The following is a 27,107-nucleotide window of genomic DNA, read 5'->3' on the forward strand; positions in this document are numbered from 1 at the left end:
TAAGACATATTAAAATGATTAAGGAAACACTTGTTTTTATACCACATGAGTTTTATTGAAGACTCCTAGTTTCGGAAGCTAAATTTTCCATCGTCAGGTCTGAATAATAACTAAAATATAAAATAAAAAAAACTGTTCTATAAATTAGGAGAGGGGTTAGTTAAATAGTATTTATGAAATATTATATTGTTTCAAAATTCTCAACCTTTGCTTTCCATTTTTCCTTTGTTTTCAAACTCCACCCCTTGAATAACCTCCTCCCCCTAACTTACCCCTCTCCTCATCTATATAACAGTTTTTATGTGTTTCCTTAATCATTGTAATTAAAATAAATTTTGTTTTAAAATCACTATAAATATTTTTTTATAACTTAATTATAACGTCTACCGGTTTCGAAGCTAACCGATTCTTTTTCCAGACAATTTATTGCTAAAATGTAAAATCACTTAGTTATTGCTTCAAATATAAATAATAAAATAAAATGTGCAAACGAATAAAATAATAAAGTAAAGTTGATGTAAAAAACCTGTCAATTGGGGTTTTTCTTTGTCCCTTTTATTAGTTTTTGGGCACCCAAATCCACGTCTTTGAAATGTGTCAAAGTGTGACCCTCGATGCGGGTGCAAATTAATCAACCCAAAAAGCAGTCCGAGATTGTCCCCACCCCCCCTGACCTGTCTTCCCATAAAGCCACCGACTTTTCCGGTTGTCTTCGAAGATTGCGTGACAGGTTTGAGAATTTTTTAATCTCAATTTAAATATGAAAAATTTGACACTAAAATTTTTATTTTTACAAAGATTTTTGCTATTTTATACAATGTAATATTTTTATGGAAGACTGTTTAAATTCGATGGTTCGAAATTTTTGTTGTTGGTGCTGCTTTCAATATTTTTCGCTATCCTTCAAACATTTATTACAAAAATTAATTTATAGCATAATAATATATATGTAATACTATTTCAAAGATTTAATGTTCTCGCACCAAATATTTCATGGTGAACTTTGCAAAATAATTGTAATTTGGTTTATTTTTGGACAATATAGCTTTTACATTTTTACTCTTAAATTTAAAATAATCACTACTGCTACTATCACATTATTTTCATGTAGGGGTGCCCACAGAGGGTAGAACGCCTTACTTTGACATAAACTCTTAGCATTCTCTACATCTATGATTTGAGTTTTGTATTGATATTTCTTGTTAGAACTGTATTTTATATAACAAATCAACAATCTTTCTAGTTTTTTGTCACCTTTATTTTAATTTGTTCGTTGTTACCAATATCATCATTTGATTATGTCGGTAAAACTTTTTTAATAAAATAAATATGAAAAAAAAAAGTTTTTATTATAATGTTTTACATCCATACATTTAGTCATATAATATATACCCACTGGTTACGAAGATATATGATACATTACATTGGACATGCATATGTTTATATGACAATAAATAATATAATTTTTTTTATTTGTATTTTCATGTTTTTAAATAGTTTTTAGTTTTACATTCAATGTTAAAAAAATATATTTCTATGAATAAAATTTTTTTTTTGGATTCAAATACTAAAACATTTTCTGAAAAACAAACGTATTTTATTGTAAGTCTGGAAAGCATGTAATACAGACGTCGTCCAAGGATCCAACGACAGCCTATAAAATTATCATCCCTTTTCCTGACAGGACAAATAGGCCATCTGTCCATTGGCTGTCAACTGTATTGGTTCCGACTTCTTATCCCCTCGTTCATTTTCACCCAAAACTTCCAACTTCCGGTCTTATGCGCCCGCTCCCTTCCGGTCTTACGCGCTGCCAATACGTGGCAGAAATAAATTGATCAAGAATCAAGAGATGATAAAAAAATCAGGACCTCCGTTTTATTTTAGATTGAAGAGAATCCTTCCTAGAATTTAAATTATGTCCTTTCAGCAAGAATAGGAGGTATTTTGATTAAAGGGAGATAAATCTTGAATTACTGTGTAAATTCAGAGGTTTTCTGTAATATTTTTTGGGACTATGAACATTAATTTGTGACTGACAATTAAATTTTTCCTATAAACATCGTAGTTTTTATTAGTAAATATAATCACTGCATAAATATTCAAAGTAACAAAATACTTAAATAATATCACCTTAAAGGATGTAGTCATTTATTTATAATAGTACTTCTTATACAGTGCTTTAAAAATACTTATAATACAAAAACAGATATTTACAATATTTTCCTCAAAATTATGACTTATAAATAAATGTCCATTTTTATTGATAATTTTATATTGATAATGGAAATCATGAAGAAAGGCAATACTCACAGTAAAAAATAGATACCAGTTTTGATTCGGGTTAAGGTACCTGATAAATGGTGAGAACTTCGAGTTTGAGGCTTTAGGTTCAACCCTCTCTTTGCACATTATGATACATATTTTGAAACACAAACCTCGTAAGCTTACCTTTTAAAAGATTTCCATAAAAATATTTAATTATAAACATAAGTATTTATTTTAAATACAATATATCATTTCTTGATAATCAATTAAAAAGTCTTAATGACTTTTTTTAGTCATATATAATAATCGTTTTTTGACGATTGAGTCTTTTAAAATTTCTCCATTAACTGAGCTTAATCGATACTAATTTATATCTTTTTTCATCTTATCATTATTTTCAATATTGATAAAATAATTATCAATTATATTTGAACATTTATTTTGGACCATTTTCGTGTAAAATATAAATCTGTAGTTGAATTAAAGTTAATTTATCTAGACCCGTATTATACATTATTTATTTTACACATTCTCTTGCAAGGAATGTGTAAACAATACAGTTTTTGAAGGTAATATAACTGAATTTTGATTTTCCAAAAAATGTCAGGTTTTTGCGTTTTATACAGATTTTAGTAGATTATTTTTATTGTTTTCTCAAACAGGACAAAAATAATAAATTCAACATTTTGAAGGTGTTAATTTCAAAAACCCAAATGGACACCGTAGAGATGTCTTTTAAAGATTTGAAAATAAAGGAATTGAAATTTAAGGTAAAAATGGTTTCAAGTAAAAGAGAGTATGAGATATGATACCACTCTGTCATGACAAACATCCTTTGCCTCTTCCACATACCAACTTTAAGATACATGCATACAATCTAATGAGGATTAAGTTTGTACGTGTTTTATAACAAAAAAGTTAAAAATATAGCTATTCATGAAAGTAGGTACAAAATCGCAATAATTTCCAGTAAATAGAACCTCCGATGAATACTCATATTTGCACGCAGTATCAAGGTACGAATTTAATTCGCGTTATTGAAATGCTGAAAAGACTGAAAACTGAAAATGTGAAAATCGCGGATGGAAAATTGGTAACATGTATTGGGTAACAGAATCCAATAACACCATCTGAATATGACGTAATAAACGTGAAGTCGTGCATATATTTTCAATCAAAAATCTTTTCATGCGATATTACTTACTCCTTTAGTAATCTCTCATTTCAATAATGCTCCCTCGCAAATCTAATGGAATAATTCTCATAAAATATGATCATGTGTTGAATTATTGTATTTTATTTCAGATGACTCAAACTCGTAAACGGTTCGATTATTTTGAGTGATTGGTTATAATTCAACAGTTTGATTATGTTATTAATCGAAATGGCATCAACTTTGTAGAAAATGTGATGATTCGAATATGAAAATAAAACATTTGTTTATGAAGTTTGTTTATGTAAAGACCACTAGTTTCGAGAATTGTATATATATTGCCATTTTCAGTTTATACATACATATATTGTCTTTTTTTTACTTGTTGATAAGAATATCTGTATTTCTTGAAACTAGTAATGAACTCAAAGGTCATCTTCTTCAAGTATTTTATATATAATTATAACATACCTAAAGACAGTATCTGTACATTAAAGGGATACATATGCATCTATTGGCGGACACAGGATGCACCTATGGGAGCCTTATTTAGATAATTGGTCCTTAAATAAACATCCTTACCAGATATCAATGCACTTAGGCTGCATCTATGGCCTATTTGTATCTAGATGGTAGAGCTATGGTAGTCATGGTAAGAATTTGAAAAATGAAATGTGGTAAAATGATTGTCTCTTGCATCCTTTATACGAGTATTTATATATTTAAAAAAATTAGTACAAACTAGTAAATACATATTTTTTAAAACGCTCACCTTATCATTCATCGTTCACTTTATGTAATACTACTTAAATACATACTAACTCGGGACTACCGGTTTCGGGATAATTATTCCATCATAAGGTCATTAAAATATAATTATTACGGTCTGTCATTTACACAAAAATAAAATTTTTAAAGAGAGAAACCGGTAGTCACGAATTAGTGTGTATTAAGTGGTATTACATAAAATTAAGATAAGGAGAGTGTTATATTACTACCATACCACAGAGTTAAAAATGATTTTAAAATACAAAATACATATTTTTTTAAATAAAAGAGATTTTTCTCTGTGAATTTGATGGACATGTTAAACATTTTTACATTTGTTTCATCCTAGATGGTTTTGTGTAAACAAAAATTGCTTCTGGCTTTTATTTTCCTATGTCATACTAAAACCCGAAATGAACATGAACATGATTTTTTTTTTAAATAGGATTTTGCCATTTAATACAATCTAATATTTTTTATGGAAGGTTATATGAGAAATAATTCGTTCAAATTTGATGTAACGAGATATTTTTACTGCTTTCTACATTGTTTGCCATCATTTAAACTTTTATTAAATAATTCAATTTATAGCATATATGTAAATGTATAATATTAAAAAAAGGTTTTTTTCATGAACCATTTATTTCATGGTGAACTTTGCAAATAAACGTTTTTTTTGTACTTAAAAGGATTTACATTTTTTACTCTTAAATTACTACTACTGCTACTAATTACTATTACACCATTTTCATACTGTTTACGTTGAAATAACCTATATTGAATAATACCATAAAGTTAACAATGCTTTTAAAATACAAAATAGATATTTTTTAAATAAAAAGAGATTTTTCTGCGTGAATTTGATGGACATGTTGAACATTTTTACATTTGTTTCATCTTGGATGGTTTTGTGTAAACAAAAATTGCTTCTGGCTTTTATTTTCCTGTGTGTCATACTAAAACCCGAAATGAACATGCCTGCTTCGTTGGGGCATGCATAATTTGTTCATATTCCCGTACAGGCGTGCGTGAGGAGACGAAGCCTTGCTCCTGACGTTCGTCTGTTTAAGTTGGGAAGAGAAGCGAGAAGAACAAAGAGAAGGCAGAACTGTGTCGTAGTAAAACTAAGAAGGGGAAGAGAGAACGTGATTTGGGAAAACATCTCATTTGCGGTCTGGTCACACCCTCGTATGTCCCTAACAGAACTAAACCCTGCTTAATATGTGACCCTTGGATGAAGTCATACCTTAAAATTATCTTATATGCGTACAAAAACGGACGAGATAAATTCACACAAGTAGGTAACTAAAAAGATGTAGATATGGTCCATGTCGCCTCCGTAAAATACACAAGATATTTTTATAAATTTTAAAGTTTAATTTTTTTTTAATAAACATTTTTTAATTTTTAATAGATTCGGCATTAACTTTGTGGAATGACATGTTTGTTTAATAAGTTAATGCCGCTTACTGACATACTCAATTATAGAAGTGTTTAATTTTTTAAAAATAATGAGTATATTTTTACTCTAATATTGATTAAATATCACATTGGAGTTACATTTGAAGCGTTGAACTGATATATATATTTTTTAATCGTTTTGATACGATTTATTTTCAACGTTCAAAAAAAACTCAATTTTCTACACAAAACTATAAAAATTAATAAAATTTGTTTAGAAACAAAACCAAAAAAAACTACCTTCAAACAGCACATTGCATTAAGTAGTAATTTAAAAAAAATAATAATTATACTTAATATAACTTAATTAATATATTTCACTAATTTGTATAATTTTTTCCGCCTCCATACTGAAGTAGTTAGAACATTTCACTACGATGCCGAAGGTCTGGAGTATGATTTTTATGAAGTTTCTTTCAAGATGATATTATTTTGTATTATTTTATTCATAATAATATTTTTGTACACAAAACATGAGTAATTACTACGCTTACCACATCTTCATGCTGGAATAAACAGTTATTTATATTGTACATAAATTTATTTGAATTTTGTCCCATAAATAAGGAAATTTTATTTTTATATTTATAACTTAAGGTAAAAAGGAAAATCAAATTCTGTCGCGGATATTCGGATTTTACTCATTAATATTTCATGAACTTAGCCGATGGATATTATACGATTTTTTTTTCCTTTAAAAAGGGGACATATTTCCATTATCATTAAGATTCTTACGCTTCATTTCGATTTAGGTAAATTGTAAAATATTTAAAATAAATATTCTTAAATTTATTTGCGATGAAAACAGTAAAAATCGTAAAATTTCACTGCTATTTGAATAAACTCATCGTCTCTTAAATTTAAATATTGAATTTCAACAAAAAAAATATTATGGTAGACAGTATCTTATACATACATATGGCGAAAAACTAATCACCCTATTGGAAGATATCATTATATGTTATGATTTTTTCAAATAGCGTTTTACATCAATCATATTTGATATTTGTAAATTAAAAAGCTACAGTATACATAGAAATTAGAATGGTGCAAAATTAATCATCCGATTGATAAATAATAAAAAAATAGTCTTAACTTGGGTTTTAATTTTTTTCTGTTAAGTGAAAAATATGATATCCGTTAAGAAGCTGCCGCCAGTATGGAAACACATTTTCGTCCTTTTAATTAATTTGTTTACTACGGCTGTTTGATTCACAAACTTTAGAAAATAGTCTACTTTATTTTTATATTCCTTTTCTATATGCTTATATACTCGTACAATTGTAAAAACGAAATATAATATATGTGTAAAAATCTCAATTTCCTTAAGTTAGATATTATACGGTAAAACAAATTTATGAGGCGAATGTAATTGGGAAAAGAAGGTTAGTTAGTTCGTTAGTTTTTAGATATCCTGGGGTGCAAAATATTTTACCAAATTTGTTTTTTTTTATCTTTAAGCTTTAGGACAGTTTTTGCTGCACCACTCTCCTATTTCGTTTCTATATAAATTTCCAAGATTTATATTTACCATGAATATTATTTTATATCAAATCCGAAAATAAAACAGTTTGTCAATGACAAAATTCTGGAATCAGAGAATCTTTTCGTTAAAACAGTTTATAAGCCCAATGAAAGAAGCATCAACTTTTAATTGGATTTTTATCTGACTAAGTTATCTTAACCCTTTAAATAATTACCCCTTACGAAGGGTTGCTTTTATTGAACGATAAAATAACATTCCTTTATGTTTTACAAGAAATAAATTCATATGCTTCATTTGCTAACGTGTGGTTTTCATAAAAAAATATATTTCTTTAAAGTGACACATTGTTTTTATTTATTTACACGACTCATTGAACAAAAAGATTTTTAACGATCAATTTCAAACATCGAGTTGAAAACAAAGAAAAACAAGAGAAGATAAAATAAATACATCTCAAAAAATACTCGGATACTTTCTTTATTTGTTTTTTTTTGCATTTGAGGCAAACGAATTGTCGTGTTTATAATTCTTAGTTATTTATTCATCTGGATATACTTCTTTAGGGTAATTCTTTATGTACTATTGCTCCAAAAATTGATTAACTGCTGTCAGCCTTGATTTAACCATGTTTATTACAAAGTAAATACCACTATTTCTTAAAATCTACTGTGACACGTGTTTCGATTCATTCCGCATCATTTTCAAACACCGTATGTGAAGCTAATTCTAAATTTTAGAGTTGAGTCCTTGGGACGTTGAAGGTTGAAGAGGGGGTAGTAGCTGTTTCAATGATTTTACTACAAAAAAAAGTGACTGCCGAATTAAGTAATGAAAATTTATCAGTCTATCAAGTGGGGAATCTTCCTCCTCTTTTACCACTTTTGACCCCTTCCATGACCATAACTTTGTTTTTTCTGGCGATATGTCTGCAAAGCCGAAGAACTCGTCTGATATGGAAGAAGGAAAGTATTTAACATTTTTTTAAATGAAAAAGTTACATACTTTTTAAATGAATAAAGTACATATGAACGATTCAACATATTTCTTTCCTTGAATGTTTTTTGCAGATATTTTGTGGCACATTTTAAAAACTTTATAAAATTAAACAACTTTGTTTTAACCACTTTTTTATTATTAGTAAACTTAAACCTACCGGACTAGTAATAAAAAAGTGGTTAGAACGAAGTATAAGTCCTTTTTTTTTATTATTAGTACTTTTAATTTTTACGGAGTGTGTTTTTGGTAAGGGAATGTAATTAATTATGAGTATTTTAATGTTTCTAATGTTTTTGAATTAAATAAACCGTGATGATAACAAGGTTCTTGTCAAAACCGGTAGGTTAAAGTGTACTAATAATAAAAAAAAGTGGTTAAAATGTTGTTTAATTTTATAAATATTTCTTTCCATTGCTGGGTCTCTTTAAAAACTAAAGGCTTCTATGCCGTCTTGAGAAAAACTTTAATCTGGTGTTTAATGCTCATATGGGTGTATGACGCAAGGCAATATGGCGAGAACGTAAAAAAACATAGCCAAAAAACTAAAGAAGCTTTCTCTTAAATATATTCTATCTGCTATTTACCGTATGAATCCTTAATGCACATTGCAAATACCCCAAGTTTTAGAACTAGACTTTCTTTACCGACATCGTAAACGCAACAATAACAGTAAAAAGCTTTTCCATCAGCAATGTTCCTACTCTGCTCCGCTAGTATGGAAGCCTTCTCTCAAATGAGCATAATTTTTGAACCCTTCCATTGAGGCTCTCATTTGCCCGAATAAAAACGCTATAAAACCCGCCAATAGGGTACGAATATTCAGAAATCTTTTAAAGCTATCCTTTAATGTGGAAGTGTAAAATTTTATGTATTGAATATTCTGTTTTTGTTCAAATCTGCCATCGAGTATGCCAATCGAAAAGATGATTAAACCTTGTAAATCATATCTCTCCGTCCATCGATATATTCCATTATCATACATGAGCCGCTTTCAGCCGACATAAACATATTTTAGGCCTCGTACATATGCTACTAAGACAAAATAGAGTTTAAATAAGGTTGAACTTGTAGGGTAGAGAATTTATATATGGCGCTTACCTCGTACAGTCGAGTCATTTGAAGGAATTTGCTTAATAAACGAAGTAAACTACTTAAATGTGCAATAAATGCGTTATTTTAAGATTATTTATCCATTTAATTTTCCGAATGAAGTATTTCGTTATTTCATATGTAAAGTAAACTTACACTTACAGTGATAATATCAACACAATTAAATGTTGAATAATAAAAAATAATCAATATGAAATTGAATTTGCTTTACCCTGCCACGCGTTGCCATAGATCAGTCTAGTAAGGTAGAAAAAAACAAAGAGAAAGCAAACATTTCTAATACATCTAATGCAATGCTTGTATGTATAAAATATTTAAGCAGCAGTCAAGAAACACGCTGTTTGTCACGACCATTATTTATTATTGGGTGGGTTGCTGTAAAATTACGCTGTCATTGCAGTAAAAAAGAGCACTTTTGACATATATATTAAATATATAAGTACATTCAAATGCCACATTTTGTCAAAGTCTAAAGTAATCGGTGAAAAACTTAGGGAGAATTGAAAATATTAACAAACGAATACTTTTATTATTATTTAGATTTACTACAGTATTACGTTGTAAGAGAATCTGCTTCATCGCGTATTTTATCAAAGATTTAACACTAAAATTTTCTTGTTAAATAATAAAATCTACGAGCCGTCTCCAGTATCTACGATGTCTGGAGAATATTTAATTTTCTTCATCTCGGCTATTAAGATTTCTTGAGAGTTCAATAAATTTCGCGTTGCTTCGGCGACTTTTATTAAATGTGCAAATAAAATATTTAAATTAAATTTAACAAAGAATTTAATTAACCATTTCATTTCTAATATTATTTAATTATTCTAATATACGCTTTATAACAAAGAGCAGATAAATCACATACTAAAAAAATTCTATTTCAATATTATAAAAAACATATGCTTAAGAAAGATCGACATTTTATTCAGTAAATATACTGTAGATATTTCAACAGAGACGAAGTTTTTTGTTGTTGAAGATAATAAAGAAGTGAGTTCATCGACAAAACGACTTGGCATTGGCTTGCTTAAGTGATTACACTGTGTTCAGTATTCTGCCTAGATTTGAAAAACTATTAATATCTTGATTTATAACCAAAAGAGATTATGCAGCATTTAAGTACAATCATATTTTTATTTTATTTTATAATATAATTTATATTCAATGTCACGAATAAGACAAAATTGCACGTGTTTTTTTTCTCAAACTGAAACTACGTTTTAGACAATTTTACAAAAAAAAAACATTTAAAAGAAAATAAATAAAAATGTTTTTTAAATTTATTTTTTAGTAAATACTCTTTCGTCACATTTATGCTATTTAAGTTTACTTTTCAATACTTTTGCAAGTACTTTCGTTTATGAAAAATTTAATGCTTAAAATAATTGAAAAATCATTCACCCCGAATTCAGATTAAATGTAGTTTTATATATGAAAAAACTTCAGTTGTTACTAAAATTATTTGACATTTACGACGAATTTCCAAAAAAATGGAGTTGATATATTTTTCTAAAAATACTCTATGAAATTTTCCTTTCACGTTTCTATATTCTTTGTTTCACCCTATTCAGCATTCACCCCATTGCCCTTCCTGCCTTCCTATCAATTCTGATAATTTCCTGATACATTAGCAATAAAAGATAATTACTATTACTGATTGGAAATATACTCAGATAATTTGGAGGAAAAGACGAGTTGTGCTTATCGGATTACGTAGGAAATAAATATGAAAATTAGATGAAATAAACATATTTTGAATTGAGGTTTTACTTAGTAAATACAATCAATACTCAAAAACCAATTGTGACACGTGTTTGTATCTATTTTACATCATTTTCAAATTTCTTGTGAAGCTTATTCTAAATTTTAAAGTTGGGTCTTTGGGACGTTGATGGTTGAAAAGGAGGATGGGACTGTTCCTACTTATATAAACAATATATGTATTTTTTAAATTTGTGTAAAAATCATTATCTATTTCTTATCAGCGGGAACATTCAAATAGGAAGAGGCTTTAGTCATTGTCATATCGTTAATTACAAATTTAATTAAATTTTTAAAATTATTAGACTTCATATTATTTCTCTTCATTCTTTCATCGCTATTTGTACCCAGATGGTGCAAAGAGCACTTCATCCAAATAGCACAGTAGTAATGTGATAGATAGTGATGTTACACGATGGCAAGGTGATCAGTCCTGCACTCTAGATTCATTGGTATCGGAGATGCATATATCTTATGGGATACCGATGACGAACGTGAAGGAGCTTAGGATAAAAGTCACTGCTAAATGGAAAAAAAATGATGGAGGAAAATAGAACAAGCAGAATAGAATCAATAGATACGACACTCGAGGTGGCATACCTATATTCGTACTATCTTTTGTAACCCCTACGAAACATCAATCAATTCACTTAATTTTGAGTGTGTCCAAATACTTGTTTATAAATCTGGGTTTTATCTACTGATGAGTTATTTAAACATTTCGACATTTGATGAGGATGAATATGGAAATCTGGGCATTGACAGGGCTTATGACCTGTCAAAAATGAAAACTTAAACGGTCTTCGACAGGTCATAAGCCCTGTGTGGCAAATTCCCATGTTGAGATGTCAATAAAAATTACTCCTGAGTGGACAAACCTAAATTTGTGCACAAAGATTTGGATGCACTTAAAACATAACTAAAATCATTCACTATTATTTACTTACGACGTTTCATTGATAGCAATATATCTTTACATGCTTGGATACATGCTTTTAATAAGTATAAACTCATTCTGTTTAAACACATGTTTTTTTATGAATGACAGTGTTCAGTAAAATGTGTTAGTTTAATTGGAAAGGAAATAATGTAGACGAAAATAATTCATTTTACTCATTTTAAAATGAATACATTTTATTATACCCATTTAAAACAAAAATAAGGTATAAAATATATATTTTACATTTTAAAAGTATTGTTAAATTTGTGGGATGGTAATATAACACTCTCCTTATGATTCATCGATTGCTTTGTATAATACCACTTAAAAGTTGAATGACACAAAGTGAACGATGAATTATAAGTAGTGTTTAAAAAAAATACTGAGGATAAAAAAAAATATGTATAAAAATATAACTAAAAAAATATGAGTGCGACGGCCGGGAATCGAACCCGGATCAACTGCTTGGAAGGCAACTATGCTGACCATTACACCACCATCGCCCGTGGAGTCAGTGCCAATTTACACGTACTAGTAGAAGTGAAAGTGAGATTTGTGAAAATAATTGTATATCATGAATGTAAATATGCATATTGAATATATACAGGCAAATTATGAACGTGTTTTCGTATCTGTTGTGAACGAGTGAAAGGTATGAGCAAATGGTGGCGAAGGTAAATTTAGGAAAAAATAATAATAATGGACAATAAATGTTTTAATAATTTTTATACAACTTTTTTAGTTAAAATCTAACCATTAAATTTTAAAATACATATCTATTTTTTGCGATATTTATTTTGTTGGTGCATTTTTCAAATTAGTTTAAAAAATATGTTTCTTGAACTGGTTCTTGATTCTTTATTGAAATTTTAAAATAATAAGTTTGTAATATAAGAGTACAAATTTATTTATGACCTCTAGAATTAAGAGTTTGGAAATTTTATTCCATAAAAAAACTTTGTTAAAAAATCAATTCGAAAATTGTATATTATTATTAAAATGTCTTACCTAAACGTCATTATATATTTGTCTATTTCTTACAATATTAATTTCGTTAGTACGAGTACATTTTTAACGTCTTCGCAAACAATCTTCGACTCTTCCACATTCATCCATCTCCTCATACATACCAGCCAACTGATAACTCTACTATTACTATTCTTCCTTAACTTAATAAAAAAATTGAAAATATAGGTAAGATCAAAATAAATAAAAATATATTTTTACATCATAGAATTAATTTTTTGATTTGGCCTTAAATTAAAAATAAACTTTTTAATTTAAGTTTAATTTTTATTTTTTTTTTAATTTAAGCTTAATTTAATTATTTATTGACATCTCATCAAAGATGAAGAATAATATGGAAGTCTGGGCATTTAATGCGCCAACAAGACGAAACAGGTGCCATGCATAAAAAATAAATAAAAAACATTTTCATGCTGGTTAATAAAAAATCAAAATAGTTTAAGTTCTTATAATATTTTTTTACATCCATATATTTAGTAGATAAATATTTATTCTCAGAAAAGCTTATAAAGTATGAAAATAACAAAATTCAAACATATTAATATAGGTATTTGCTCTGAGTATGAATTATGTTTTTCTCATAAATTGAGTTAATTGCCGAAATTTGTAAGCGTTTATCGAAACGAAACTTTTCCGAGATAATTTGATTTATCAAATAGCCCTCGTGCAATCCGAAATATTGTGTAGGCAATTAGCAATAGTATTTTCCTGAAATCTAACAGAAGTCAGGATTATATTAAGTTGCTTGTACCGTGTCCTGATAAGTTGCAGGCGTAGTTTGGTGCAAGGCGCCATAAGGCACCACTGCTAAGGAAAAAAACACTTTTGTAGCTCACACGCGGAATTCTCCGCAAATAAAACAATTAGACCTGAAAAAAAAACCCCAACGCATTTCACATATCGCTTACTCCTTTCAAGAACGTCATAAATAAAAAAATCATCAATTTTCAGTTATGCATGTTTTCGGAATGCCCAGAAAATGTACTATATCCCAGCAAAAGCGGCATATTTTTAACTTAATATTTACCCGCTACAGGGCAGAAAGTGTTGTTTTTTGCATTTTGAAGAAAAGGCATTGTTTAATATATTTTTTAAATATACTAAATATTTTTCAAATGGAGAAAAAACCTTCAGGTTTTACCTAAAAATATCTGTTGCACAGTAAAAAGTTCAATAATTGGCTTGGTATTTCAATTTCCAGGCGGGGTCATGAAAATACTAGTGATTTTTTCACTCTTACATTTATTCAATATTACCTTGGACTTGTACCTGAGGCGGAGAGCTGATCACTTTTCCTTCATATTACCGATCAAGGTTAAAGATCAAGATAACACTGCGTTTATATGATGCAGTCCCCTATGCACCATTTAGGTGCGGATAAGGGTTTGAATGAAAGTAGGTTATAATAATGCAAATGACATTTTGTTTATTGTATTTACATGTACTTAAAATACATAATAAATATATTTATTTTAATTCATTAATTCAGTAACTCATTTTTAATGTACACAAAAAAACTATATTTAAATTTAATAAAAATATATACTAGTTGAAGTATGTACGTTTATATATTTTTATTGAGTGCACTTTCGAGCTTTTTTTCTGGTGAAAGTAAAAGTCTACCACGCACTGGGGAAGTACGGGGGAACCAGCCATGAGGAGTATTATTTTCTACCCGATTTTGGTTTTTGCCACCTTAATGGAGAAAGCAGCCGACGGCCACTCCTTCTTAATTTTCTCTAGTTTTTATCAACTTTTACTTACCTATAAGAAACAGCGCAGACATCGTGCCTTATTCTACAAAACCAAAAATAGTAGTTTTTATTGCTTACGTACATATTTATATACGTACGTGTACCACCCTCTATCTTTATTTGTATATTATAATAATCTACACTCCTTTTTATTTACAAAAAAAGGAATAAATATTTCAAACAGCAAGATTGTAATTCAAATCATCAACAAAAATATTACTTTCAAATTTTGTCACCAATGAAGGTCACTTTTTAGAAGAAACATTTCTTTAAGTATTATAAATGATATATAATTAAGTCTTTAAAAAAATACGTCAGTGAGATTTTGACATGATTTTAGAATAACAAAATAACAAAAACACCAAGCAATTCCAACAAAATGACAAATATTTGGAAATCAAATATTTTAATAATCTCGATACGAAATTAGAAAAAAGTAAACTAGATTTAAAAATGCCTGTAGATGAAAAAAATTTAAATTAACACAAAAAACGACACAAAGAAAAAATTACTGTTCCTGATTAAGTTCAATCAATAAATATTAAGTGTAAGTCATTCTCCAAGCAAAAGAGCTTAGTATCTTTTTGGAGAGAAGCGTAACTACATAGAATAAAATATTTTATTAGCAGAACTATCTTGTTAAAAAATTAAAATTTACTTGTTTATACATTATTTAGATTTTAAGATACAAACTTAAATTAATTCAACTGACATTTTAAGATTTCGCAAAAGTACATCAAAACTTATAATAACAAAGTCTGGTTAGTTTCGGATTAATTTAAAGATAAAATCCACTATCTCGTATCGTCCCACGAAACCAAGTTAATACAAAGCTAGCTGATTCCGTTTAATGAAAGCTGTCTGCGAACATTAGAGTCGGTAGGTACTTTGCACTCCCACCGAGTTTTTCTCCCAGCCCAATCCATCTCTCTTCTGTCTGACTGCCGAGAAAATATAAAGAATTTCCCCAGATATAGGGAATTTCCCGACTTTGCCATTTATTGACCGACGACAGGAATGATTCCGAGTCATTTGGTAATGAAACATAGTTGTTGTTCATCAGATTTTTCGTCCGTTCTTGGCCATTTATCAATTTATATGATTAATGTGTTTCCATACATTTACAGATATTTATTCAGCTAGCTTTGATGCGAGAGTATGTCGAATACAAACAATAAGATATTTTATTTCGGAAACTCGAAACTGTATTTAAGCCAAGTAATGTACTCACAAAATGCACATATCGCTCACTCCTTTCAACAACGTCATATATCAAATATCCTCGATTTTCAGTTGTGCATGTTTTCGGAATGCCCAGAAAATTTACTTTATCCCAGCAAAAGTGACATATTTTAAACTTAACATTAACAGGGCAGCAAGTGTTGTATTTGCATTTTTAAGAAAAGGTATTGTTTAATATTTTTTTAAATGTACTAAATATTTTTCAAATGGAGAAAAAACATTCAGGTTTTACCTAAAAAGATCTGTTGCACAGTAAAAAGTTCAATAAGTGGCTTGGTATTTAATTTTAATACATTTTATTATATTCTTAAACTTTAAAAAGGATCTCCAGAAATATCTAGTTTTTTGATATATGACGTTGTTGAAAGAAGTGAGCAATATTTATTTATCATATTAGTTGATCCGTGTTTATTTCCTCCAAACTATGTTTCGGCTACCATTGCAGAGGACATTTTTAGGGCACCATGGTATTCAAGTTAGTTCAATAAATTGCAGTCTGTAATGAACAAAAAAAAATATTTACCATCATAAAAAATTACAAAAATGTGTCTTCACTAGGTTTTTTTCATATTATTTTTTAAATAATATGAAAAAAACTAATTATTTTAACTATAATTATTTTTTTATTTTTTCATATTATTATTTTATAGGTTTTTTTCCATTAAAAATTATTCCATAGTAATTTATCTCGTGCTATAATGTGTAAAATGGCCGAATGATGCATTTATATGAATATATGAATATTTTAAATCTATCCACCTCCATTTTCCAATTATAAATACCCTTTCATACAAAATTTCGTTAGACTAGATGGGTAATGGAAATGGGTTACACATCTTTTTTGCATCATATTCAAAGTTCCTTTGGCCAAACGAAGTATGTGTTTGATTTTGTTAGTACTTATATTAATGTTTTTTTCCACTCTCTAGTTTTACCCAATAGTGCATAAAATACCGTATTAGATTGATGCGATGTTTACTTGATGGAAATATGAAAGCAAGGTGATCTATCCTGCCCTTTACTAGTTCTAAAAGACCTAAATTTTTATGGCATTACCTATATGGGAAAAGAAATAGAGAAATAATGTTACGTAGTAAAAAGAGAAGTGGCAATAGTAAGGGACTTCTCATTGCTGCTATTATGTTTTTATTGTATAAACTTTGTTTGTCTAAATAATTACTTATAACGATTTTTTTAGCTCAAATAATATCGTTATATTTTTATAAAAAAATAATCATCAGGTTTACAATTTGAACAAAAATGGTACTGCATTGATATTGAAAACAAATTACATTTGTTGAAAAATAATGTTTTGAATACTTCTAGGAAAATATTGGAAGAAATAATGGATTTGGGTAGTCTTTTGAGCTTCTTTTGAAAGCAAAATACGCTTCGTCATCACCATGTTTAAACATATAACGCGAACACCAAAAGGTGTATTCGTACAATAAGTATCAGTTTGCTATCGTAGTTTCAAATGCCAATAAGAGTTAATAAATTGAAAACGTTTGGGAGAACGACCCCGTTTAAACACACGATTTAAAACATTTATTTCCACTTTTTTTATGGTAAAACGAAAACTTAACGCATTCTGCAATAAAAAAAAAACAAAACCATGATCCTTTGAAATAATTATTGTTGCTCGAATAAAAAATTGAATAGGTTATTTCGATTGCAAAGTACAATACCACTTTTGAGTTTATTAATGGAAACAAAATTAGTTATAATCTTATTTGCCAATAAAATTCATTAAGCGTCCGGCTGCACTAAGAGCCAGACGTCACTCCACGCCCAATTTTTTTTAATATATATTAAATTTTTGTTTTCCTTTATTATAACACATATTTAAAAACAAAATTTAACTCCTTGCCCTACAATATTTCTTCTCTTTTCAAAACAATATATGTATGTCAACGAAAAACTCATTTTTTCATTATAAAAACAGTGTTTTAAGTAAGAAAAAAAAACAATTACGACAAATGTTATCTGGGTTTAAAAAAAAATTTAGTTGCGATCAAACGAATGCTGGGCCTTATGGCCTTATTCGCAATAATGTGATTCATTAAGCGTCTGGCTGCGGAGAGCCGAACCTCATTTCATGCACGATTTTATTTTTTTAGAATACATTATTGGATTTTTTATTGCATATTTCGAAAAAAAAAAATTTTTCAACTCCTTACCTTTCAATCACCCCTTTTTTCAAAACCATATATTTATTTCACAGAAAAACTAATTTTTGCAACACAAAAATGGTGTTTAAAGTAAAAAAAACAATAATTACGTCAAATGTTGTCTGGGTTTAAAGAAAATTAAGTTGCGATTTATCGTATGTTGGGCCTAAACAATGTTATTAATGACATCACCAACACCTCCCATTAACTCTCAACGACCTTTGAACCCATTATAAATCACACATACAAGTGTTACGTTTAATGTAACAATAAAAGGGTTGATTTATGAGAATGCCATTATATAATATAATTATATTTCACATAAATAGAATAACAAAGTACTCCGGTTAGTCCTTTCGATCCTTCTCAGGACCTAAATCAAAATATGGTTGACCGCTTTGTTTGTTGGCTCGTCAAGAATAAAGTAATATAATGTTAAACCCCAAAGTAAAGAATGGTCACCCTATTCAAACGACTTAAGTAATTTTAGTAAAATAAATAACAGTGGATATTCTCTTATATTTATTTATTCATTTAGTTTGTCTAGATGCTCGTATATCATGTTTATTTATTTATTGATTATGCGGTTAATTTGTAGACCTCCATTATAATTTATATGTTAAATGTTAAAATAAAACTCAGGTTTTTTGAGTAAAATATAATATTTTAGTGTTTAAATAAATTATAAATTTTATTGATTTAATATATTATATAAATTATATATTAACTTTGTCTAGATGTTCGTATATCAAGTTTAATTATTTAAAGATTTGGCGGTTAATTTTTAGACCACCATTTTAATTTATATGTTAAATTTTAAAATCAAACTCAGGTTTTTTAAGTCAAATATCATATATTATATATTATTATGTTAAAATAAATTTTAAATTTTATTAATTTTTTAATTATATTAATTTATTAATTTAGTTTATATGTCTATATGTTCTTTTATCTTGTTAAGTTATTTATAGATTAAGCGGTTAATTTGTAGACCTCCATTTAAATTTATATGTTAAATGTTAAAATCAATCTCCGGTTTTTTTAGTCACATATCATATTTTAGTGTTTAAATAAATTATAAATTATATTTATTTAATAAATAACATTAATTTAGTTCATGTTTATTTATTTATATATTTAGTGGTTGATTTGTATATCTTCATTTTAATTTATATGTTAAATGTTAAAATCAAACTCTGTGTTTTTGAGTCTAAAATCATATTTTATTGTTAAACACACATCAAAATTATTTTGTAACAATTGTTTTGCCTTGTTATGACATTTTCAAATGCCTTTCAGGGTAAAAAAATTATCGCAAATATAATTTTATGTGTTTTTAACAATAAATTGCAATTTAGTATACTCAAAAAACCAGTGTTGGATTTTAAACATTTTATAAATAATTAATGTTTGTTTATAAACGATTTTTAAGATTAAAGATAATTTATTTATTTGGTAATCTTGTGATACATATCGAAGTAATGTAACAACAAATAAATATTTTCAAATCAAGTTAATTTTAAAATTATTTCAAATCACATTATTGATTTACAACATTTTGAGTGTGTCCAAATACTTGTTCACAAAATCTGGATTATCTTCAATTACAGGAGTTATTTTCGTATTATTTTTTGACATCTCATCAAAGATAAAATCAAAGGTAAAAATAAATTATCTGGTCAAATTATAAGCTTAATAATAAAAATGAAAATGGTATTTTCTGGCGTTTCTCATGTGTGTGATTATAATCCAGGATTCGGATCTCGCATACTAATATAAGAGTTTCTGCTTAGTAAAAAGCTTCTTTACATCTCACCAATAGATGTCTCTAGTGAAGTTCTAGTGATTCATGAACAAGGTTTCTAAATTGGTTCATATATATAGAACTTCCAAGAATTTGAGTAGTGTGGTTGTCAATAATGGGTAGAATTGGTGAATGTTACACGTGTGTAAAGTGATCACTTAAACCAGCCTATGACGGTCGTAAGCCCCGTAAATGCCCAGACTTCCATATTCTTCTTCATCTTTGATGAGATGTCAAAAAATAACATTATTGATGTTAATGAGTGGTGTTTATTACTCAATGAAATGCCCGAATTTTTAATGAAATTGTAACATAGTTGACAACAATCTCACATGTGTGTCAGTAAGTATCAGAAAATTCAAATGCAATAATGGTTGGAAAAGCAAACATTTAAAATGCCAAGTTTGTGCCTTTTAAGGTGTACCGCTATCATTTATATGTAACCTCGAATAAACAACCTTTTCCGCCACTATAGTATAGTGTGTAGAGCGTTTGGCTACTTAAATTTTATTTTAAATGGGTTCCATCCTAAAAGAACTTTTCCAAAAGTCCAAGATTATTTGAAAAAAAAACTTTTGCATGAAGAAATAATATTATGTCACTTAATCTTTTTTGTTTCCCCTTTCAAATATAAGAGTGAAAAATGTATCAAAGAGATTCAAGTATGTTCAATATCGATATAGATTATATTTTCAATGTGGCGTGTAATACCGAAGATAAATTTCACTTCAAAAAGTACCTTCACACGAAGTGCCTTTCCTGGATGTGTGCGGAAAATAAAAATGAAAAAATTACAGGGGTGCGTTTGTGTATATCTTACGAGTAGGTAAATTATAAAGAAAAAATAAACGTTTTTAAATTCAAAATAAAGCAGGGTGATCCGAATATTTTTTTGCATTTTTTGTAACAAAATTTATTACATTTTGAATTTGGCGCATTTACGATACATTTTGTAGCATTGAAAAATATTGTTATGAATTTGAAATAACAGTTTTTTACTAATTTATTTATTAAAAATACGTATAAATTTGCACATTAAATATGTATAAAAACTGTTTTGCATACAAAAAATCCAACGAAATGAGGTGAAAATAGTACATTTTTACTACAAAAATATATGAGAAAAATGTAAGAGAATCATTAGAAAAGTATGATTGGATACGAGACCGTTACAAAAACGTTATGTGAAAAGATTCAGAAACATTAATTTCCTAACTGTAGATGATAATCTTCACATTATTTAAAGATTTTTTTAAATATGTAGTTTCGAATCACCCGGTATAGGCGGTCGTGTGTGGCCTTATAAGTTAATGGAATCGCGAGTTTCTTTGTCACATTTCCTCGGATTTTCTCGGGAAAGTTTCCCAATCCACACAGGAGAGGGTGTAATCGTGAAAATTGGTATTGAATGTTTAATGGTTTATGAATAACTTCAAGTTCCTTACTACGCGCTGCACGATACTGCGTGCTTTCTCGGTGTATTCCCAAAAGGGAATATGTAACTTTATTTTAACAAACTAAACAAAAAGAAAACAAATAACAGGACTGCATTTATTGATTTAAAAAAAATTAAATGATTATTTATTCTGCTACCTTTGCAAGATATATATAATACTGAACTCTATATGATATATGAATTACAAGAACATTAATAAAATTTCCTATACTAAAGTTTAAGATTATTGTTGTGTAAATATAAGTTATGTTTAAACCTTTTGTAAATAAATATAAAACAATTTATTTACTATACTGACCAATGTATTTCGACGATGACAGTAAAAATGACATCGAAAAATACAAATGATAATAGCCAAAAAAAATATATTATCCCCTCATACTAACAAACGAACTCATTATTATGCCACTTCCTAGTAGTAGGCACAGAGAATAGAACGCCACATCAATCTGTCTTATCAAACAATCTTTGCCTCATCACTCCTGACTTGAAAAACTTTCATGTACTTGATATTTCATGGACTATGAAATATTTGATAAATTTTTTTTCGCCATATTTTCTTCAATTATTCATGTTAGTATTCTCAATTTTATTTAGGATTTTAATGTTTAAATGAGATAATGTAAAATCCTATTGAAATCAACAATAATAACTTTTTTCGCAAATATTTAATTATTCTATAAGTCATATTATTTTTTGACATCTCATCAAAGATGAAGAAGAATATGGAAGTCTGGACATTTACTTTGTGAACAAGTATTTGGACACACTCAAAATGTTGTATTCTATAAGTATTTGAAAAACTTGATCATACGTTTTCCGTTAATGAAATTTGGTTTATTATAAAAACATTAAATTGCAAAAATGTTAGTTGTAATTTGTTTTTACAAATTAAAATAAATATGGTTGTAATAATTGTTAATTTAAAACACGAAGGTAAATGTTACGCTTTCACCATTTTACTTGATTTTACTTTGAAATATCGCTCACTCCTTTCACCAACGTAATAAATCAAAAAACTTGATTTTTCAGGAGAACCTTTTTAAAGTTTGAAAATATAATACAATGTATTAAAAATTAATATCAAGCCACTTATTGAACTTTTTACTGTGCAACAAATCTTTTTAGGTACAACCTGAAGGTTTTTTTTTCCATTTGAAAAATATTTAGTTTATTTCAAAAAATAATTCAACAATACCTTTTCTTCAAAATGCAAAAACAACACTTTCTGCCCTGTAGCGGGTAAATATTAAGTTAAAAATATGTCTCTTTTGCTAGAATATAGTACATTTTCTGGGCATTCCGAAAACATGCACAACTGAAAATTGACGATTTTTGATTTATGACGTTCTTGAAAGGAGTGAGCGATATGTTAATGAATTTATTAAAATAATATAACTATTCAAAATAATGTAAGATTGATGATTTTTTTTATAAATGAACCATAATAGCACTTGGACCATTATTTCTATAAATCCCTTGGAGAATTTTGTGCCGTCGCTACTTCGCCACTAGATATTCGCAAGGAATCGAACTTGCTAAGATATTATAAATTTACCCCATAAAATGCTTTTCTAAGGATGTAGGGATAAACCCTGACAAGAACTTTATTAATCGATGTTCAGGACTTTTGGTTAACTAGGGAAAGTACTGTCGTTAAAATACATATCACTTTCCACAAATTCTGGCACATAAAGATGTCGAAATGGGCAATATTCGACTTAAAGTCGTTAAAATACGATTAAACTTATTTATCAGATTTAATTTAAATGGCTCCATACTTAAATTTAAAAACACTTTTTGGACAATGTTTTGAGTATGTCCAAATACTTATTATTTTTTGACATCTCATCAAAGATGAAGATGAATATGAGGGTCTGGGCATTTACGGTGGCACAGTACAAATATTTTTATATATTTAAGTGATCACTTTACACACGTGTAACGTTCACCAATTCTACCCATTATTGACAACCACACTACTCAAATTCTTAGAAATTCTATATATATGAACCAATTTCAAAACGATGTTCTTGAATCGTTAGAACCTCACTAGAGACATCTATTGGTGAGATGAAAAGAAGCTTTTTTACTCAGCAGAAACTTTTATATTAGTATGTAAATACGTGTTCACAAATCTGGAATATCTCCAATGAGGAGTTATTTTTCAAATAATTTTTTGACATCTCAACATAGAAGATATAGATTTTGTCCGCCTCCGTAGTGTAATGGTCAGCACGCTCGGCTACCGTTCTGGAGGTCCCGGGCTCGATTCCCAAGGGAGGTAAAATAAATATAAGTGATTTTTTCACTGTAATATTTATTCAATATTACCATGGACTGGTACCTGAAGCGGAGGGCTGATCACCCTTCTCTCATGTGTAAACGATCAAGATAACACTGCGTTTATATGACACAGTGCCCTATGCACCATTGGGGTGCGGATAAGGGTTTTATATTTATATTATACAACATAGAAGAAGAAGAAAATGGAAGTCTGGGCATTTACGGGGCTTAAAACCGTTATAGGCTGACTTAAATGAAACCCTCAATGCTCAGACTTTTTTTTTCATCTTTGTCGAGACTTTATTTCATATTATATATGATGTAAATAATAAAAAAATATTTATTATTGATGAAGTTAAGAAAATAATTAAGAAAATGAGAGAATAACCAAGAAAGTATATTTGCCAAATGTAAAAAGGTGAACAGAACGAGGATGGACAAAAAAGACTTGACGCGATGAATCAGAACCTTAAATCTGGTGGTTTCAAAAGTCTACGTAACCGGAAGGCATGTATGACTAGATATATGGATATGATGGAAGCTGGGAGTATATGTTAAAACAGATAAGTGTGGCCTATGTGCGTTCTATCCACTCTGCCTATCCCTGCAGGGAATCGGATGATAGTAGTTGTAATAACAGTTGTAAGTTAATTACATTTTTAATAGCACACGCGTAACAACCTTACTTTTAAGAGTTGATAAAAGAGTTGTCAGTTTTTGGTAGAATGGTGAATATTGCACTTAACCAGTGATCACTTAACCAGCTTATGACATGCCTTGAGGTCTGTAAATACCCATGCTTTCATATTATTCTACATCTAAGTTAAGATGTAATTTTTTATATGTATTTATAAAGATGTGAAAATAAAATTAACGTGTTTTTTTTTGCTATAGCTAAGCAGTACCTACAATATAATCAATTATATTAGATAAACACAATCAAGTAGACAGCCTTAATTGGAAATGCGTCCAAATAAATTTAACACAGCCTCGCAATCTTTGTCCGTTCCGATTGAACTTGATTGAGATTCGGGAATCAATCAATTATATTTACTACACAAACAAATATTCCCGAACTCAAACCAGTCAGTCCCTTCGAGCAGGATTATTTATCATGTAAACATCAATAAATATAAAAATAATAAAATAAAAATAAAACTTACATTTTCCCTACATTTCCTGGCATCTCAATATAGAAGAAGAATATGTAAGTCTAGGTATTAACAGAGCTTATGACCTATGATAGGCTGGTTAGGTGATCACTTTACACACGTGCAACATTCGAAACTCTTATTATTTTTTTGTAATTCAACGTAGATGAAGAAGAATAAGGGAGTCTGGGCATTTAAAGGGCTAACGATCATCATATGCTGGTTTAAGTTATCAGTTGTGTAACACATGTGTAACTTCACTAATTCTACTCATGGTTGACGAAAATCATGTTATCACATTCGTTGAGATGTCAACAAAATAACATGAAAAACAATTCTCATAATTGGAGATAATCCAGATTTGTGAACAAGTATTCGGACAAACTTAAAATGTTGTAAAAATTGTATACATATAATCTTCTGTACTGAGAGAAAACCCTTGCTGAACCACCACTAAAAATCATAAAATAACCAGCATTTAATTTCATATTATTTTTTGACATCTCATCAAAGATGAAGAAGAATATGAAAGTCTGGGCAATTACGGGGCTGACGACCGTCATAGGCTGGTTTAAGTGATCACTTTACACACGTGTAACATTCACCAATTCTACCCATTATTGACAACCACACTACACAAATTTGTTTGTGTTTGGACACACTCAAAATGTTAGCATTTAATTTAATATGCAAAGCACAAAATTCAAGTACAAATTGCTATGCTAAAATAATAATGCTTTAGAACTATGACTTTATATAAATTCTTCGAAATTAATTTACTTTGAGATTTTTGATAGCTTAAAACTAACTACGAAATTTATCTATCTGAAACGCTTCTTATACCTGTAATCTCTCCGTTCCTTCCCAAATGTCTGTTTCATGTCGTATTTACTTTCATTTCTGCTCTCCATTACTAAGCCGCTTTCCCTGGAGATTTAATTGGTCGACCAAACCTCTTAAATCCTTTTCTGTGTTTTTATTTTCCATTTCCCTACAATTTCATAATATTTTTACCGTAGATACACGATAAATTTAAAGATTTAAGTTAACTCTGTAATCTTACTTACAACATATATATAAATGAATAAAAAGTATTATTCTTTGATATCTATCTGTACCCAGATGGTGCATTGGGTACTACATATAACTAACGTCGTTTTTATTTATTTATTACATTTTCATTTTTATTATGAAAATTGAGGAGATTCACGAATGTGGAAGAGGCGAAGTATGTTTACAAAGACATATTGGTGTGGCGTTATATTCTATCTGCCTACTCCTGCGGGGAAGCGGTGTGATGGTTAATTGTTAAGTTAGTTATTAGGTCAAGGTTATCATCACTCCATTAGACCAGATTCTTGAATATTGCATTGGAATGTATTAGTTGAGATAAATTGAGTAGATTTAGATTAAGGTCGTTAAATGAGGAAAGTAAAAGAAAAGGAAAAATGGTATAAAAGGAGAACAGCAGAAATGGTTAAGAAACTCGAAGTCGCATACTAGCACTAGCTTATGTAACTTATAATTTTTTTGTGCGAACTTTTTGGGGCCTAAAATCTTTGTAAATAAAATTATTCAATATTAATTTGGTCAAAATCTTAAATCTTCTAAAGCTTTTTTCTGATTCCTTTTATTTTTTAATAAATCGTTGCATTCGAATGTGCGCACGTCTTTATATACTCGTACCTGTGATAAGTGTGTACCTGTGATAGATGAAAACATTTAAAAAAACTGTTTTACCGTAATGGCAGCGCCATCTGTTTAATGTAACAGCATCTTAAGCAAAACTGTTGACAGCTGCTGTCATTAAGCATTTTCAATATTATTGATCGCATTATTGTTTCTTATATTTTCCTTGCTTCATAAACAATGTGATACTTACGAATAAAGAAAATTCTAGCAAAAAAAAACGTGTGATTTTTTTTTCATTTTTTATCACTGAGCCACAGCAATGCGTACTAAGGTATCGCTTGTAATTGAAGATATATTACACAGTCATATATTAAATTTATATGATAAATAACTCAAAATGTACGATTTATAAACAGAGCAGAAATAAGTTAGTAATATAAGCTTTAATTTTATTATTTTTCTTGGTAAATTAAGCAGGTATTCAGCATGTGCACAAACTCTCAGTAATTTATTTACGTTTACATCAAAAACTCTAATTATCAAAAGCTTTTGAGGGTGATTTTCATCCCCTAAAATGAGGCTGATATTTAATTTGTAAATCTCATACCGAATTTCCTTAAATACAATATTATTTGATAC

At 28.6% G+C, this 27,107-nt stretch overlaps 1 protein-coding gene and 1 non-coding gene across 2 annotated transcripts in view; one reads left to right on the forward strand and one right to left on the reverse strand.

Moving 5' to 3' along the window:
- Nucleotides 1-27,107, forward strand: part of Sema2a (Semaphorin 2a) — a 312,654-nt gene that overhangs the window by 3,813 nt on the left and 281,734 nt on the right. The gene's annotated exons all lie outside the window — the stretch shown is intronic.
- TRNAG-UCC (transfer RNA glycine (anticodon UCC)) lies at nt 12,378-12,449 on the reverse strand. Its single transcript has one exon. It is a non-coding gene; the product is annotated as a tRNA-Gly (tRNA).

Source organism: Brachycentrus maculatus, unplaced genomic scaffold (genome assembly GCF_059751285.1).
Source record: "Brachycentrus maculatus isolate JH-2025_06_01 unplaced genomic scaffold, ASM5975128v1 h1tg000092l, whole genome shotgun sequence".
NCBI lineage: Eukaryota > Metazoa > Arthropoda > Insecta > Trichoptera > Brachycentridae > Brachycentrus > Brachycentrus maculatus.